The sequence below is a fragment of the Lepidochelys kempii genome, chromosome 5, assembly GCF_965140265.1.
Source record: "Lepidochelys kempii isolate rLepKem1 chromosome 5, rLepKem1.hap2, whole genome shotgun sequence".
NCBI classification, from domain to species: Eukaryota; Metazoa; Chordata; order Testudines; family Cheloniidae; genus Lepidochelys; species Lepidochelys kempii.
In genome coordinates, this window is record NC_133260.1 from 106,263,902 (window position 1) to 106,283,760 (window position 19,859).

Below are 19,859 nucleotides of genomic sequence, written 5' to 3' on the forward strand. Positions count from 1 at the left end.
GCACAATGCATCATCTATTGATCAGAAAGTAATCGATTTCATTTTTTGTCTTTGTGTTTGGTGCGATCCAGGTTCTGTTGGCCTTCTTTTGGAACCAGGTGTTACTGATGAACATTCTCCTCATCTCTGCCAATATAGCTAGTCTTTCATTTCATTCTATGATACCATACCTTCCTATGAACTTTTCACCCTCTCTCCCTCTTCCAACCTTGGCGTTAAGATCGTCCATCACAAACGTATATGTGGAACTCTGAGCGAGGGTTTCCCCCAGTTCCTGATAGAATCCTTCCATATCATCTTCATATGCACTTGCGGGAGAATAGATCTGGATGATTTTGAGGGTACTATTTCAGTTCAATCAAAGGTAAAGCACCCCAATATGCAATGACTTCAAATGGCATGAGACAATTTTCAAAGACCATTCTTTGTTTATGATGAATTCGACTCCTCCAACTGTCCTCGTGCCTTCTCCTTTTCCTAGAATGACCACACTTCCATCCCTCCAGCTGATCTTCATCTCCTTCTTTTGTCATGTTTCGCAAACACCTAGCACATTGCAGGCTGTTTTTGCCTTTTCCCACATGAGATAGTTTATCGATTCCTCCCTCATCAGTGTTCTGCAGTTATAAGTGCACACAGAGAGTTGTCCGGTTTCCTTTTGGAATCTCTGGCACCAGAGATTCTTTGCAGCCTCTCGTCGTTCAAATGCCTCACTGCATCCAGAGTGGGGATCGAGGAACGTGCAGAGAACTGAGACTTGGTTTTCCATGTTGTTTTAGCCACTGTTTTCAGCCACCCACTGGCTGGGCTGTCAGTGGCGCATTTACCTCCTCAATTTAGCTAGTTTGCAGCCTCAGAAAGAGAGATTATATGTCCCTCCACAGAGGAAGCAATCCCCTTGCAGGACTGACAATCTGACCCCTGATAGCGTGGTTAGACCTGCCGGAAAATGCACTCTGCTACCATAGATGTTGAACAGCCAGGGTCACCACTGCATCACGTTGAGGTGTCGAGGTAGGAAATAAAATCATGATATAAAGCATACATGTATTATATGTGGCAGGCAGTTTTCTCTAGTTCCAGTCAACCTGCTTGGGGAGGTATAGAGAAGGATTTGGAGAAAATTTCTTCCTTTCTCCCCTCACTCTGACTCTAAGAAGCCAGTTAGAGTCTGTAAAGACCACAAGTTTGGGAAGAAATACATGTACCCCAGCTTCCAAGGCAACAATCTGGTCTTGCTCTGGACCCCCTGTATTTGATCAACCATAATAATGGCCATACACTCACTAAAGGAGGGGTATGAAAATAGAAGGGGATCCTTCCATAACAAATACCTTCACTGGTCATCTGCCATGAATTTTATATATTCAATAGCAACATTATCACCTAACCCACCTGCTCCACCTCTCCAGGTCCCAGACTTGCTATGGGGAAGGGGAAAAACCTCACCTTGCCTTGGCCAATTTCACAGTGAGGGAAACGTTCCTTCCCAGCCCACAAAGAAAACGTAAGTAGTGTAATGCCCACAGGGGGTCATGAGGAATCCCAATCCTGTTGCAAATTATCTGGCTGGGTGCTGCTGCCAGCCTGATCCAGGTAAGACAGAGCTTTTCCAGGACCACATGGGGTATAAACAACCCCCCTCCTCTCCACACACTTACTCTTCTGGTTAGCAGGAAGAGCAGTGTCCTTACCTTCACCTGCCACAGCTGCTTCCTGCTCTTCTCTTCTCCCCTTTTCTTTTCTTGTAAGCTTCTCTCCATGCCCCCTCTACTACCTGTTTCGGGGGGGGGGCCCTTAAAGGGGCCAAAGTTCCCCTTTTCCTCTGGTTAATCAGACAAAGACTCACCCCATGGATGCTGTGCTGAGCTCATTGTTTCAGCCATGAACTTTTTCTCCACCCACCTGATGACATTTAAAGTGCCAGGTTAATACTCAGATAGGGAAAAATTATGTAGCTTTAATCCTTAATTAATAAAGTATATTTTTGTGTATTTTCACAAGTTGCATAATTGGTTGGTGTACATGAGATTTCCAGCCCCAATTTTACTGATCCAAGAAGTTCCGATTCTGTAGTTGGGATAAGCTTCAGATCTGTGTCCAAGCTTTTGTGCATTCATCTGAAATGTATCCATGTCTCCATAATCAATAACCTTGGAGACTGGAGGGTATTAGGAAAAAGACAGTTTACATTATTGCTAGGGCATATTTAATTGGATAGAACAGAAACTGAACATTTAATTATACATCATTTCTAGTCCTCTCAAATTTCATAGTGTTTCAGTAAATTCAGAACTAATGATACTAAATCTTTACTACCCGCCCAAGAGTAGTCATCCACACATCCCACTACAGTACTGTCATAAATATAAAGGAAAGGGTAACCACCTTTCTGTATACAGTCATATAAAATCCCTCCTGGCTAGATGCAAAATCCTTTTACCTGTAAAGGGTTAAGAAGCTAAGGTAACCCTGCTGGCACCTGACCCAAAATGGCCAATGAGGGGACGAGATTCTTTCAAATCTGGAGTGGGGGACGGGACAAAGGGTTTGGTCTGTCTGTGTGATGCCTTTGCCGGGAACAGATCAGGATGCAAGTTCTCCAACTCCTGTAAAGTTAGTTAGTAATCTAGCTAGAAAATGCATTAGGTTTTCTTTGTTTAATGGGTTGTAAAATAAGCTATGCTGGAGGGAATGTATATTCCTGTTTTTGTGTCTTTTTGTAACTTAAGGTTTTGCCTAGAGGGATTCTCTGTTTTGAATCTGATTACCCTGTAAGGTATTTACCATCCTGATTACAAAAGTGATTATTTTACCTTTCTTTAAATAAAATTCTTCTTTTAAGAACCGGATTGATTTTTCATTGTTCTTAAGATCCAAGGGTTTGAGTCTCTGTTCACCTCTACCAATTGGTGAGGATTCTTATTAAGCCTTCTCCAGGAAAGGGGGTGTAGCGCTTGCGGGAGATATTTTGGGGGAAGATGCCTCCAAGTGGTCTCTCTCCCTGTTCTTTGTTTAAAATGCTTCGTGGTGGCAGCATACTGTTCAAGGACAAGGCAAAGTTTATACCTTGGGGAAGTTTTTAACCTAAGCTGGTAAGAATAAGCTTAGGGGCGTCTTTCATGCAGGTCCCCACATCTGTACCCTAGAGTTCAGAGTGGGGAAGGAACTGTGACAAGTACAATATCTGGTAAAATGGTCTTGTAACAGTGTTATTTGAGTATACACCTTATACTAACTTTCTTTCCCTGCCTCTGTCTCAATTCCATAGTAAGAAGAAAAACTAGACATTCCTCCCATTTGTTTGCAGATGACAGACTTTCACCTCTATTTGAGGAATTGAAGAGAGGGGCGGGGCAGAGTGTGTGTTTTTGCCCTTTTAATTTTGCAATTTAATGCTACCATCCATTTGATATTGCATTTGTAGCTGTAAACACATTCAGTGGCAGATCCCTGCTATTCAGTGTCAATACCAGACTTCAAACCTGTGAGTGACATAGCTTCACGAAAAGAATTTTTTTCACCTTACACTTTTTTTCCCCCGAACAACAACGTATGTACATAAAGCACAACAGCTATGCTAACAGTGAACAGTTACTGAAGAAGGAAACCCCTTTTCCCCACAACAGAATATTTTCCCCCCATCCCCAAGAAATTATATATACTTCCAAAAGGGGATGCTTGGGTTAACCGTTTCATAAACTTCTTATGGCTAATTATTATTAAAGGAATGCAAGATGTGAGACAAACCACCAAATATTGAAAGCTTCTCCTATGAAAGATGTCTTACAGCAAATCTACTCATGATCCAGGCAGGATTCAAACTACATCCCTTGAGGTAAAAAGTCTAATCCACAGAGCTTATCACTTATGTATGTAATTATGAATTAGATATGCACTGCTCTCAGACATACTTTAATCAGTCTTTTACTGAATAATTAAAACAATACAGTAATTTTTGAACTTCTAGGAAGTCCCTCTGAGATGTTAGCATCAGTAATTAGAGAGGGTCAGAGGACAGGAAGTATTCCACATGACAGGAAGACAAGGATAATTTATAATGTGATATCAGAGCACATCAGGGCTCTGAAGGATTCTTCTAAACTCTTGTGTGTATGATAACAGTGTTAAGCCAATACGGCATTAGTGTTGCTAATATTAATTATGATGTCAGTAATTAGAAACTGCAGGTTATGTTTGTATTCGTGAATATGTTTCTCTTAATCATAACAATGCACCACTCCTTTGTTTTTCATGGGCATTCACCCTCATGAGGCAAGAAAATGTTCCGTTGAAATTTAAAATCACAATGAAAGGCAAAGATAAAATTTGACATAATATAATCTTGCTAATCTTAAACCTCAAACAAAGTAACCCGACATATAATGAACCAAATGCCTAACACATTTCCCTTCACAGACCAACAAAGTTAATGAACATAGATTTTAAAAACTAACAACTTTAACCATGTATCTTTTTGTGTAACACTACCAAAATATTGGTGTTATTGCTGTTAGAAAAAACAATAAAAATGATCACTAGTAACGAGCGATTTCTAAAACTGTATATAGGTAATGAGGAGGCAGTAGGGAACAGCCGGTTAGGAGCAAGCAAAGGCATTCACTTGCTTTAGAATCCATTTGAGTCTTTGCTTAAAATAATACATAACTACATTTGACTTTGTTTCTAGCTGCCTGTGAAACAGGCACTATCAGCTCCACCACAGGACACCAGGACAAGAGCACAAAAAGAAGGGATAATAGCTAACAGGTTTTTTTTTTTTAACAATAAGACTTCAAGTGTATTTAGTGCTGGTGCTCTCAGACTGACAGCACAGGAGAATGAAACCCTTTATCTTCAGCACAGCCATTGGCCATCTTAACCTGGTTTTGGAAGGATCACCTCTAGAAGCAAGAGGTAAAATCTTCTTCAATATTGGGGTTCTCAACCTTGGGCTTCCCGAACAAATTTAAGGGCATTACATTCAACCTTCCCTTCCCAAAATGCAAAACCCGAGGGTGTTCTAGCTAGATCCAGGCTAGACAGATGGGGAATCACACCTAAGTTGTGAACGCTAGTAGTTAATAGCGGATATTGGTCCTTTTGATAGAGGGAATATATTACTTCTGTTGTCTCCTCTGGCTGCTTCCTGTAGCCCACCATCATCTCCTCAGTCTTATCTAGGTTGAGCATTAGCCACCTTGCATTCATCCATGCACCAGTCTCAGCTAGTCATTGACTAAGCTGCTGAACCCATGTCATTGAAGGTGGATGATACAGAGACTAAGTTGGGTGTCATCAGAATGCTGAAACATTGCATCTTGTGCTTTCTTACTAAGCCCACAAACAGCTTAAGATACATGTTGGACAGGAGGGGTGACAAAACAACACACGGAGGTACCCCACGCTTTTGTAAGATGTTTCTCTTTTTCTCTGTCCTTGATGCCACTTCTGCTCTTATCTGACCCCTCCACCCCACTCACAGTCAGGTATTCTTGCTTTGCTGATATTCTTCATTAGTTGTGGGGGTTCAGCTGTTACCCCTCATGCTCCTGGGATCCACTGGGTCAGAAGCGCACAAGGCATTTTGAGGCCTCTCTGGCCTTGAAGAAAGCAGCCAGTACAGCAGTTTGTCCGATCTGGCACATCATGTCAGAAAAACACCTGCATATGAATGGGAATGGTGGGAGACAGCCGAGAGGCAGGTGGGGTAACAAGGCATGGACTAGGGAAGGGAGGGAAAGTGACCTTTTGATGAATCTGAAATATCAGCAAAAGAAACCTGAGCACAGAACAAATGGACTCAGGAAAGACAAGGCATTGGGAGAATGGCCTGACTCATCAGATCTCAGGTTGGGGATGGAAGAGGCAAGACATATCAGACAAGAAAGGTAAAGTAGGGAAAAGAAGCATGGAGTACATAATTGCAAGGTCCCTAGCTACCTACTTTCAGACCTTAAAAACATTTAGCTCATTTTGGATTGTGCACAGACCTGAGTTTCAAGAAGGATTTGATTTTGACGAGTTGGTCCATTCTTTCATGCTAGCCTGTTAGGCTCAAGTAATATGGTAATGGTTCTAAAATTAAAAAATTTTTAGTACTCATTGTTATAATCCAGCAGCTATTGTTTTCAGCTATTACCTACAAGTTACCCGTATAAACTTTCTACAGGCAATGCCTCTGAATAATCAATGTAGGTGCAGCATCTATCCATACTGAAAAGTGAGACTATTCCTAGCTTTTCTTTGGCTTTTTCAGGTTATCCATGAGCTAATGCAAACTGACTTGATGTAATTAACTGGGATGTGTGAAAAAAAATGAAATGTGAAAAAAAATATATACTTTATATATTATATATTGTGTGAGCAGGTGTAAAAAGGAGGTGAAAAATAGGCATTTCTCCCCCGCCTCAGAAGCGAGCAGCAGCAGATTTGAGGTTGTCTGCACATTTTATTAGGATTTTGGTGGAAGTTGTTATGCCTATTGGGCTCCCAGGAAAGCAATCCAAACTTATTAGGAGATTGTAGAGATTGCCTTGGGTGGCGGATATAATATCTGGAGCCACTGCTGCAGGATGCTGGGTTGGGGCTGCTCGGGCTGGCCCGAAGCTGGGGCTGTTCCAGCCGGCCAGTGCGAATGGGGCTGGCAACTGCTGCTGCGGGCCACTGGGCTGGGGCTGGGAGCCACTGTCGCAAGACACTGGGCTGGGGTTGCTCCAACCAGCCAGGGCAAGGGGTCGGTTGGCTGGCGCAGCTGGGGATGCTCAGGCCAGGGCTTGGGTCAGTTGGCCGACTGGCTGGGGCTGGCCTGGGGTTGGTCTGGCGATGGTGGTGGGGGAGGGTGGCTCGGGGTTGGCCGCGGCAGGGGTAAAGGGGGCTCAGTGCTCCTGCTGCAGGGGGCGGGACCATGGGACTAACATCCCTGAAGGGCTGCGTGTCCACTTGCTGCCCATGGTTATAGCACCTGGTTAGTTCTAGTACTATATAATTTAATGGATTTATTTAATGTTTTGAACTGTGTTCATCAATTTATTACTCAAGCACACATGCAAAAGTGAAAAAACAAAAGAACAAACAGTCTAGACACCTATCAATGAACTTTTATAATAATTTGAGATATGTCCTGCTTAAACTAGGGTTCAGGGCCTGTTTGCCTCAGAGCACAGACTTTTTTAAACAAGACTGGAACAGAGTGTTTACACAAAGAAAAAGAATAGATCTCTAAATGAATAAACACCAAAATAAGCATTAAAATATATATTATTAAGCCGTGTAATGATCACCAGTTTGATTGTAGGGGAGAAGTCAGCTGAAATAATGTCTGTGATTACTGAAAAAAAGAAAAAAAATCCAACAGCAGCACCCAACTAAGGCAAACAACAGCCAAAAATTCAAATGTATTATTAAGATACAGAGTGCCCACAGCTCACGCTATTAATTCCTGAAGTCTACACCATAATCTCTCTTTTTTAGTCACCACAGGTTCAATTAATTCAAAAAAGTAAATGGCATATTAATGACTGGTTTAATAAATCAGGTACAGTTACAGTCCCAAATATGTTTAGATTCACAGCTTCACTTAATTTTCTGTCTGGTAAACACAAAGGTAATATTTCTATTAAATCCAACATGGTTGTACCTTAAAGGTCATGGGTAAATTCCCATACTGCAGTTTCAAAAGCAATAGGGGGCTAGATCTTCAGCTGGTGCAAATCCTCAGTTGGTGCCAATTTAAGCCATCTGAGGATATGACCCAGTGTTTTTACCCAGGAAGTAAATGGCAACATTCAAAAGAAGCCATTTCCTTTAGTGGAAAATGCACATTTTAATCCATAAAAGCAAACTATGTTAAGCTAAAGCTAAGATTTCAGTTCTGCCCTTACATAAGTGGGTGACTTCTCATTGAAGTCAATGGGAGTTGTACCCATTTATATGAAGGCAGAGCTAATCCCCTTGGCTAGATAGCTTAGCTTTCATCAGGAAATTACAAAATTAAGATAGCACAAGCAAACCAAATACTGTGCCTTTATGCATACTTATGATAAACCAAGCAGTCCTTCAATTACACGGTCACATGCGATAAAGCTATATTTTATCATGCATTAACCATGAACAGTGGCTACACGTGTAGCATCTTGTAATTTGTTTAATTCTTGCATAGTTATACTTTAATTGATTTAGTGATCTAAAATCTTTTACTACAGATTATTTACATGATAAACTCTCAAGCTATGCATTTTTAATAAACAAGTCAGCAGCCATAAACTACACACATTCTTTATAACTGGTAATCAACTTTCCACATATGCATTTCAGAAGATGAGGCAGTTAACTACAAAACTAATTTTTACACCAATAAAGGTTCACTATTACTCTGTATTGGTTTTCCTGTTCTATAATATGATGTGTAAGTATGGTTTCCTGTGTTCTTTTCATATAAATATGACTTCCATGGATTTGTTATCTGGCATAGATAGAGTAGATCAAAGTATTATGAGAGTTTATGTACTTGTACCTACAGATGTAGAGAAATATAAACCAGAATATCATATTATTTAAGCAGCAGTAGTGATTGTATAACTAAAAACGGTATCAAACTCAAAGGGATATGTAATGCATATGTTCAAAAAGATAGAGTTAAGCTTGCGTGCACAACTTTAACAATTGTGGGCCTACTCATGCTAAATCTTGCAACCTTACTCTAATATTTTGTTTTTAAATTAAATTTCTTAGTGGTTTTTTTTTAAAGGGAAAGATAGAAAAATAAAATTGTACTGTATGGAACTATTTGACTAGACACATACTACGAGAATCATAGAATATCAGAGTTGGAAGGGACCTCTGGAGATCATTTAGGCCAACCCCCTGCCCAGAGCAGGACCAATCCCCAACTAAATCATCCCAGCCAGGGCTTTGTCAAGCCTGACCTTAAAAACTTCTAAGGAAGGGGATTCCACCACCTCCCTAGGTAACGCATTCCAGTGTTTCACCACCCTCCTAGCGAAAAAGTTTTTCCTAATATCCAATGTAAATCTCCCCCACTGCAACTTGAGACCATTACTCCTTGTCCTGTCATCTGCTATCACTGAGAATAGTCTAGATCCATCCTCTCTGGATCCACCTTTCAGGTAGTTAAAAGCAGCTATCAAATCCCCCCTCATTCTTCTCTTCCGTAGATTAAACAATCCCAGTTCCCTCAGCCTCTCCTCATAAGTCATGTGTTCCAGACCCCTAATCATTTTTGTTGCCCTTAGCTGGACTCTCTCCAATTTATCCACATCCTTTTTGTAGTGTGGGGCCCAAAACTGGACACAGTACTCCAGATGAGGCCTCACCAATGTCGAATAGAGGGGAACGATCACGTCCCTCGATCTGCTCGCTATGCCCCTACTTATACATCCCAAAATGCCATTGGCCTTCTTGGCAACAAGGGCACACTGCTGACTCATATCCAGCTTCTCGTCCACTGTCACCCCTAGGTCCTTTTCTGCAGAACTGCTGCCTGGCCATTCAGTCCCTAGTCTGAAGTGGTGCATTGGATTCTTCCGTCCTAAGAGCAGGACTCTGCACTTGTCCTTGTTGAACCTCATCCGATTTCTTTTGGCCCAATCCTCCAATTTGTCTAGGTCCCTCTGTATCCTATCCCTACCCTCCAGCATATCTACCACTCCTCCCCATGCTGTGCTGCCCAGTGCAGTAGTCTGGGAGCTGACCTTGTTCGTGAAGACAGAGGCAAAAAAAGCATTGAGTGCATTAGCTTTTTCCACATCCTCTGTCACTAGGTTGCCTCCCTCATTCAGTATGGGGCCCACATTTTCCTTGGCTTTCTTCTTGTTGCCAACATACCTGAAGAAACCCTTCTTGTTACTCTTAACATCTCTCGCTAACTGCAACTCCAGGTGTGATTTAGCCTTCCTGATTTCATTCCTACATGCCCGAGCAATATTTTTATACTCATCCGTGGTCATTTGTCCAATCTTCCACTTCTTGTAAGCTTCTTTTTTGTGTTTAAGATCAGCAAGGATTTCACGGTTAAGCCAAGCTGGTCGCGTGCCATATTTACTATTCTTTCTACACATCGGGATGGTTTGTCCCTGTAACCACAATAAGGATTCTTTAAAATACAGCCAGCTTTCCTGGACTCCTTGCCCTCTGGTGTTATTCTCCCAGGGGATTCTGCCCATGAGTTCCCTGAGGGTGTCAAATTCTGCTTTTCTGAAGTCCAGGGTCCATATTCTGCTGCTCTCCTTTCTTCCCTGTGTCAGGATCCTGAACTCGACCATCTCATGGTCACTGCCTCCCAGGTTCCCATCCACTTTTGCTTCCCCTACTAATTCTTCTTGGTTTGTGAGCAGCAGGTCAAGAAGAGCTCCGCCCCTAGTTGGTTCCTCCAGCACTTGCACCAGGAAATTGTCCCCTTCAGTTTCCAAAAACTTCCTGGATTGTCTGTGCACTGCTGTATTGCTCTCCCAGCAGATATCAGGATGACTGAAGCCACCCATGAGAACCAGGGCATGCGGTCTAGTAGCTTCTGCGAGTTGCCGGAAGAAAGCCTCGTCCACCTCATCCCCCTGGTCCGGTGGTCTACAGCAGACTCCCACTACGACTTCACCCTTGTTGCTCACGCTTCTAAACTTAATCCAGAGACTCTCAGGTTTTTCTGCAGTTTCATACTTGAGCTCTGAGCAGTTGTACTGCTCCCTTACATACAGTGCAACTCCCCCACCTTTTCTGGTCTCCCTATCCTTCCTGAACAGTTTATACCCATCTGTGACAGTACTCCAGTCATGCGAGCTATCCCACCAAGTCTTTGTTATTCCAATCACATCATAATTCCCTGACTTTGCCAGGACCTCCAGTTCTCCCTGCTTGTTTCCCAGGCTTTGTGCATTTGTATATAGGCACTTGAGATAACCCGCTGATCGCCCCTCATTCTCAGTATGAGGCAGGAGCCCTCCCCTCTCCTGCTCCCCTCTCATGCTCCTGCTCGTGCTTCCTCCCGGTATCCCACTTCCCCACTTACCTCAGGGCTTTGGTCTCTTCCCCCGGTGAACCTAGTTTAAAGCCCTCCTCACTAGGTTAGCCAGCCTGCTGGCGAAGATGCTCTTCCCTCTCTTCGTTAGGTGGAGCCCGTCTCTGCCTAGCACTCCTCCTTCTTGGAACACCATCCCATGGTCAAAGAATCCAAAGCCTTCTCTCTGACACCACCTGCGTAGCCATTCATTGACTTCCATGATTCGATGATCCCTACCCCGGCCTTTTCCTTCCACGGGGAGGATGGACGAGAACACCACTTGCGCCTCATACTCCTTTATCCTCCTTCCCAGAGCCACGTAGTCTGCAGTGATCCGCTCAAAGTCATTCTTGGCAGTATCATTGGTGCCCACGTGGAAAAGCAGGAAGGGGTAGTGGTCCGAGGGCTTGATGAGCCTCGGCAGACTCTCCGTCACATCGCAAACCTTAGCCCCTGGCAAGCAGCAGACTTCTCCGTTTTCCCGATCAGGGCAGCAGATAGATGACTCAGTCCCCCTGAGGAGAGAGTCCCCGACCACCACCACCCATATTTAATAGCATAAATACATAACTGTGCCTTTACTCTTTATCAGTTGTACTCTTTCATAAGCTAAATAAATTGATCATCTTGAGTCTCTCATCATAAAGTGCATTTGCCAGACTTCAAATCATCTTCTCTGAACCTGCTCAATTTTTCAATTTTCTCTTTTCTCTGGTGCTCAGCTATAGTCTCACCAATCCACATTGCAGTATCTCACTGATGAGCAGACCATTGTCATGATAAACTCTAATGTGAACAGGAACTATATACAGAAATTAGGTGACAAACTTTCTGCTCTCTGTGTAGCTTCAGTCTGCAACTGCCCTATCCTGGGCTTCTTTGTGTCTGCTCCCAGCAGGAAGTGTGTCCCAGGAAACCAAAGACTGTATTTGTATATAGAGTGTACAGGAAGTCTACACTTCCTGGAGAACTTATTCCACAGCACATCTTCCCATTTTAGATCCCTTTTTAATATGCCCTGAGTAATTTAATAGTGTTTTTGTTTAAATTATCAAACTATTACAAATACACTAACTGACTTAACTGTTCAGTTTGCTTAAACACAATGCTAACAAGTCTTGATCAGTCTTTCAGGGTGTTTCAGCAATCTTCCTAGTCTGCTGTATTGCAAGCCCCCTTTAGTCAAATTTCTTTATTGTAATATTTTTTTTATTGTACTTTCCTAGTCTTTTTCTCACTATCACAGACTCCTTAATCATCCTTTGTTTTTGTCTTATATCTAGTAATTGAGCATTTATAGGTCTATAGTAGAGGAGTTCAGGAGGTGACTTTCCATATTGCAGTGGTTATCTCTATAGTTGAGCAGTGCTAAATGTGTATCTTCTCTTGCATCTATTGCTTTTTTGTGCAAGTTCTTCACTATATGTACTCCATATTCAGCTAATCCATTGGCTCTAATATATATGGGAAGATATAAAGTGGTGAGCTAGAGCCAGTTCGCGCGAACCTGTTGTTAAATTTAGAAGCCGGTTCTTAAAGGGGTGGGCAAACTGCGGCCCGTGGGACCATCCTGCCCGGGGAGGCTCCCTTGTGAATTTTTACTTACTTAGCAGGACTGCGAGCCTTCGACAGCACTTCGACGGGGGGTCCTTCACTCGCTCTGAGCCTTCGTTGGCATTCAGTGCCGCCAAAGACCCGGAGCGACTGAAGGAACTGGTTCTTCAGCTTCTGGCAGTTCATCACTGAAGATATATATGTCTCATGTCATGACGAATGTCACACATGTTAGCAAAGTTCAGGAATTCCCTATTCTTGAACAGTGGTTGTTGTCAGTTATTACTCTTCTTGGAATTCCATGCCATGCAAATACAGATTTAATGTGCCTGACAACTGTTGCTGCTGTGGTATATTCAAGTGAGATTACTTCTGGGAAATTAGTGAAGTAGTCCATTATAACGTGGTCTTATGATCATGTCTTCCCAAGTTGAACTTGTCAGTTCCAACTTTGTCCCATAGAACTCCAAGTTGATTGCATGGTAACGCTGGTTCCTTCTGCTAAGAATCTCTGTACTTTTGTACACCTGCTCACCATTTATCAGGAAGTTATTATTTCCTCAGCAAGTAATTGCAGATTTTCCATCATTTATGAAAGGCCTCTCATGATAGATGATACAGAATGATAGCAGAATCTCAACAAAGCCTTGCTTTATCATCATACCACACATGGTTATTTTGAAACCCTGATAACATATGCCTAGATTAATACTAGTGCTGCTATCTGATTTATTAATAATTTGTGCTGATTTTCTTCTTTCCTGCTCCCTCTCCAGTAATATGCTGTGTCTTAGCAACCTTTCATTTGCTCTTGGACAATTATAATTTAGTAATTAGAAATAATAGAACCTTTTGACTAGTTAAAATAATGTCTCTGCTCATTTCTTAATTCATGTACAATCCAGACTCCCTATGATTAGGTGATCCTGATTTATCTTTTTCCTTGGACACTTAAATCTAAATATAAAATGAAATCTATCAAAGGCAGGCTGAAGTGAAGACATCCTCTTGTGGCAAAGAAAACCTCATCAAACAGAGAGAATTTTTTTCCCCTGCATAACACGCTGTGCCAGGTGAAAGGAAAGAGGAAAAAAAGTATATTATATAACTGTCAGTTTTTATAACATCATAGGCTTTCATGAAGATTCAATATTCTAAGTGATGTCATAGCTGCCTCAGGAGGATGAATACTTGTATGCTGCATAAGATAGTGATTCATTACTATGATGGCACAGAAATGGAAATGCATTACTTACAGCATCAAGAGCTAACTCAAACTCACTGGGATTTCCGTGATTCCATGTCAACTTGTCTTAGAACTGCTTTTAAGTCTTTTGTTCATGGACGACATCAGAAAATAATGACATCAAAAACATATCGTGAGAGACAGTCTCTGCCCCAAAGATCTTACAGTCTAAATAGACAAGACAAAGGGTAGGGAGGGGAGTCAGAAGCACAGAGAAGTGAAGTGACTTGCCCAGGTCACGCAGCAGGTCAGTAGCAGGGCTGGGATTAGAACCCAGATTTCCTGACTCTCACAATCTGGTGCCCTCTCCACTAAATCTACCTGATTTGTGGCTGTAGACAGGTAGTTAGAGTCTTAAATGTTGGCAATGTATTCTCAGTTGAGACAGAACATTTCAAGGTTGTTTTAAAAGTCTTTGTTTTTTAAGATGTTCAATTATGTCAGATTTTAACCTATAAGTCAAAAAGGGCAGGTCCTCGTGTCCTGTCCGAAACGTCCATATCTCCAGTCCCCACCCCCCACCTCCCTCCAGAAGGGGAAGAAAAAAATCTTCTCAGACATAAGGACTATTTGTATTAAATATTTTTTAAGTGTGTGCACAGGATTTATTCCAACATAGATTATGAGGACTGTATTTTCTCGTTCAAAAGCATGCCGATATATAACCATCAGTTGAAATAGGATCACATAGGCACATCCCAGTTAAATTAACTACAGATATCAGAGTAGTAGCTGTGTTAGTCTGTATCCGCAAAAAGGAAAGGAGGACTTGTGGCACCTTAGAGACTAACCAATTTATTTGAGCATAAGCTTTCAGTTTATGCTCAAATAAATTTGTTAGTCTCTAAGGTGCCACAAGTACTCCTTTTCTTCTAACCACAGGTAGTAATCTAAAATCTTTGACCCTTTCCTAACTCTCTCTTGTATTTGTAAGTCCCATTTTTATTGCTACTCTCCCCACCACCCATCTTGCTCAATGTGGATTTGTTTGCCTGCTCAGTTTACTCTGCTCTCTATTTCATTCTATACAGAGATACCAGCAAAGAATGGTTGGAGAGAGGAGCCTGCCACCAGTGGCTTCTCACCTGCTAAACAAAGCAGCCTCCAGTGATGGCAAGAAAACATTATTAAAATGCTGTCAACATGCAGGCTGATTTTAAAAACTGAGGAAACCCTGGTTGAAATGGGACTCCGAACAATTATACCTAAATATGGCACCAGTTTTGACTTTAGAGTTTCCATTTATTGCAACATGTAGGAAATATAAAAACTAACTTTAAATAATATAAAAAGAAAAGGAGTAGTTGTGGCACCTTAGCGACTAACCAATTTATTTGAGCATAAGCTTTCGTGAGCTACAGCTCACTTCATCGGTAGCTCACAAAAGCGTATGCTCAAATAAATGTATTAGTCTCTAAGGTGCCACAAGTCCTTCTTTTCTTTTTGCGAATACAGACTAACATGGCTGCTACTCTGAAAACTTTAAATAATATAATTCTTACTGGCCTAACAGAGAAATAGAAACAAACAACTGAGAGACCATCCTTCACCATATGCCTGGCTTGTACATTTTGTAGCCTGACTGGCAAATGGTAAATCACTGTTCACATCTTAGGTAAATCCAAATAAGACCGGTTTCAGAGTAACAGCCGTGTTAGTCTGTATTCGCAAAAAAGAAAAGGAGTACTTGTGGCACCTTAGAGACTAACCAATTTATTTGAGCATGAGCTTTCATGAGCTACAGCTCACTTCATTGGATGCTGCATCCAATGAAGTGAGCTGTAGCTCACGAAAGCTCATGCTCAAATAAATTGGTTAGTCTCTAAGGTGCCACAAGTACTCCTTTTCTTTTTTTTCCAAATAAGACAGGTATCATGCATTGCAGATTAAAAGCTATCCATGTACACATACAATAATTAATACTTCACTTCATTTATTTGAGTTGCTGTTTAGTTTTAACATGCTGCTGTAATCGGATATATTCTCATTAAGGACTTAATCCAATTCCTATTCAAGTCAATGGAAGGAGACAGGAAAGGGAGTTGAATGAGGCTCAAAGTGTTTGATAATCAGATTTCTTCACAACTGAAATACAGAATTGTCTTTAAAAGAATGTAAGAATTTACATGTAAACTTTCAAGTAGGTGTGATATGCAGAACACATGTTTACAAGAACCCATGAAGTGTTTTGCTGGTTTACTGAATCTGACACCAAACAGAAAAGTTATAAAGGCTCAAAAGCAACCTTTTGTTTGTTTTACTTATTCTACTCACTAACTACATTTCCATTTAATTTGCAGCATACCTGACAAACCCACTTTGGGATTAAGACTCTTGTCCTTTGTTCCAAAAAGCCTGAAAAAATCTAAACTGTGATCTCACTCCTGGACCCTCCAGACTCCTTTGAACAAGATTTCACTGCAAAAGCCACCGCTCCAAACAATGTGCTGTTTCCCACTACAGGAATCTTAAAAATAATACTCTTTCCAACAACTGCTAGAGGATGTCAAGTACAAGACAAATTTTAGATTTACACCAAGAAATCCATGCCAAAAATTAGTGATATTCCCCTTAAGAAAAAAGTTGAACTGTAACCATAAACACTTTGAAATACAGCATACGTAAAATCTTACTTTGGTTTCTTCAGAATCTGCTGATGTCCACCGGACTTCTCACCTAAGGAAAAAAGACAGAATGATCAAGTTTTGGGAAATGCCTAATATATTTTCCATTAGAGAGTTTCTAAAAGAAGGTCAAGAACAAGCAACAACATTTTTATATTTTACCTTGAATCTCAGCTGCCCACTGAATGCATCTGATGAAGTGAGCTGTAGCTCACGAAAGCTTATGCTCAAATAAATTTGTTAGTCTCTAAGGTGCCACAAGTACTTCTTTTCTTTTTGCGAATACAGACTAACACGGCTGCTACTCTGAAACAGTACATGTTAGTCATTCAGTATCTAACAGTAAAGGATACTGACTGATGTTTTTACAGAGCGCGTAGAAGAAAAGGTATTTTCATTCATTTATATAAAGCAGACAACTATTTGGGTTACAAATAAAACAAAGTCTGACATATAAAAGAGAAAACAAAATCCTCTGTAATGAATTACCATCACCTTCTACATGTTAGTCTATGAAGAGAGACATAATACCTGCTTTATATGCATGATATTACATACTCCAGACTAGCAGGTAAGGATAATCTGTGTGTACTCTTTGGACTCAATCAACAACAATTTTTATGATCTTTTGGGAAATACAGGTCTGACTGTGTACATAGTCCTGAGCATTAAGGACCTGACCCAGTGCCCAGTGAAGTTAATACAAAGCCTCTTGTTAACTCCAATGGACTTTGGATCAGGCTCTAAGAGAAGGATTAATATTAAAAAAGGTGCATTTCATTCTCACTGACCAAATGTATTCATTTCCAAAGTATACTACAGATGACAGACTCTACATTCAGAGGCAAAGTTCCTTCAACTTAAATTCCTCTTTTGTGAACAGTAGCTACAGTCTTTAAAATCAGTCTCCTTTAAAACAAAAACATTACAAAGAAAAGAAATACAAAGGCATTGACCTAAACTTTTCAGCAGAGGAATGGACATGAGAAGCGCTCAGATATTATTGTACTAATTATAGAGCAACTACTGGAGCTGACTGGAAATTTTTCAATGAATAGATTTTACTGATAGAAAAAATTTCTTGTGCTCACATTTTTGCCAAAAATACTGACATTTTCCCAGCCAGGCTTAAAATGTCCCTAGAGAGAGAGGTAAGTTGTGATCATTAGTGGTACACTCAGAAACTTACACAGTTCTGAACCACCTTTGATTAATCAAATCCAATTTTTTTTCCTGCAAATTTTGTAAGGCACAAATACACACTGAACTGTCAACAGTAAATAATATTTGGATAGTACCGTGAATGTCATGCTAACTAAACACATGGGAAAGGCTCTCTAAAGCTGATGCAGTGAGGTGTAACTTGTAACACTGCAAGGACTGAGTCCAACGTAGGGTAGGCAGTACTCTATAATAGTGCCTCCGTCCTTCCAAGACCCTGCCAACAGGAGCAGATTTAACTCCAGTAATGCAAACCCCAAGCATTCAAATATGAGTCAGGCCTCCAAAAGTCTTGAGGTTGGCTTTAAAATAGTGAGTTTAAAAACAAACAAAAATAATAGATTTTAGGCTCTCCCCTTCTTCCCCCGGAAACCATTTCCGAGCCTTTAGGGTGCCCTTGGGTCATGTTCTCAAGTTTTTTTCTCAGAAACCATAAGGGTTAGTAAGATGTGGTCTTTGTTTGTTTGTTTGTTTGTTTGTTTAAATGAAAGCTGAGATTCTCATGTAATGACTAGACTTCAGGAACTGGGGCTTTAAGACAAACTCCAAATATCATGAGACTCACAATAAAATTGTAAGAGTTGACAAAAGTGTAACTCCCGTCAGGGGCTCCACAAAAACGCCAGAGGAAGAAGTTGCTGCAAAGAGAAGCAGGGCACTCCCTGGCAAAAAACCCTTCTTGATCATCCTTGGATCAGGCTGCCCTGCCCATCACCCAAAGCATGGGAGGCTATGGCTAGTTTCTACAGTTACATTTTCCTCTCCAGTGCATTTTCTGCTACTGGAGCCCTGCCTAGAGCGTGGGAACATGGGTATGCCCAATGGGACCACTCTGAGCCTGCTACCAGTTTGCACTGCCTCTTTCGTGACCCCATCAACAGCACTGGCCAATCAGGGGGATTAGCAGCAGCAGGACGAGTCACTGCCACAGCCAGTCATTTCTCATTCAGGATGAGGGCTGGTACGAGCAGGAGGAGAAATGGGAGGGGGATGCTCAGGAGGGAAAGGTCCAAGGAGCTGTTTCTGCAGCAGCAGCCGAGGGCCAGAGGCCTAAAGAGATCAGGAACATCACTCCACCCCAGGAAGCCAGCAGGACTGGTAGCAGCCATCCAGGAGGAGAGGCAGCCCAGGAAGAGGAGAGTGCACCCCAGCATTGAGTGCATTAAAATACATACATTTTGCTTGAAAAGAGACCACTTAAAAAGTGCTGGTCTTAGGGGAAATTTTCACAAGAAACGTTTGAGTTGTGAATTCATATAAAAATGAAGAGACAAAAAATTAAACACCATTTCTGAGAAGTTTTGCATATTATCTGTTCAGCATATGGTAACGTGGCTTTTGATTTCACTGCTGTTTCCCCTCATTCCCCAGCTGCACTACTCTAATAAGTAATAAATAATAATAATTTCTATTTAACTACAAAACAATTGGGAGTTTGTGAACATATTACTGCTCTAGCTGTTCCTTTCAACACTATGTCTCCACATCTGCCTCACTAGTAATTCTTCAGGGAAAAAACTAAGGGTCTGACCCTGAAAGGACTTACATGCCTGAGTAATTTTACCCATGTAAATAGTCCCACTGAAGTCCTGCTCACAAGATCAGAGGCATAAAATAGCCATGAATTAACTTTTTCCAGTAAGCATGCTAGCGGTAGGGGAACTCAGCTTATGTGAGCTGCAGCCTAATTTGGGGTAGGTATTTCCACAACAACTAAGAGAGGAATTAAAGACAGTGATATTTTTAGAAAAAAATTAATTAAATATGAAAAGAAGCTGCTGTTGCTCAAATAAAATATTTAATGGGCTGGCTGTGGATACAATCTTTATTATGTTCAGAAGCTAAACATTTATCAATATAAATCAAGAATGGTCTTTCTTTAGATAAAATGGGTAAACAATTTTGCACTGCTTCCTGCACAGCTGTATCTTCTATAGTGCCTGCCACTGTAATATCTAATTATCTAACTTCCGCTGCCCTTGGGGACCTCTGCAGCTGTAGAGAACGGGTCAAGATTTGCCCCTTTTATACATATTTTGTTCTTTCTTATGTTCTTTCAATAAAAGTAACATCATCTAATTTGTTTTCTGGATATTCTCAAGTATTTCTCTCTCCTTCATGCATATTTATCCTCCTCTCTACTCACCAACACCCACCATTCTAAAAATCCTGGAGTCATTGTACTTATTTTACACTGTAG

The 19,859-nt window shown here is 41.2% G+C and overlaps 1 protein-coding gene across 40 annotated transcripts in view; it reads right to left on the reverse strand.

The window, feature by feature from the left end:
* The window catches only part of PTPRD (protein tyrosine phosphatase receptor type D), a 1,705,510-nt gene that overhangs the window by 605,360 nt on the left and 1,080,291 nt on the right, over positions 1-19,859 (reverse strand). For all 40 annotated transcript variants that reach the window (XR_012159111.1, XM_073345355.1, XM_073345353.1 and 37 more), the window contains one exon: positions 16,448-16,490. The gene's annotated coding sequence lies outside the window, so the exon portion shown is untranslated. The remainder of the gene's footprint in view (positions 1-16,447; positions 16,491-19,859) is intronic.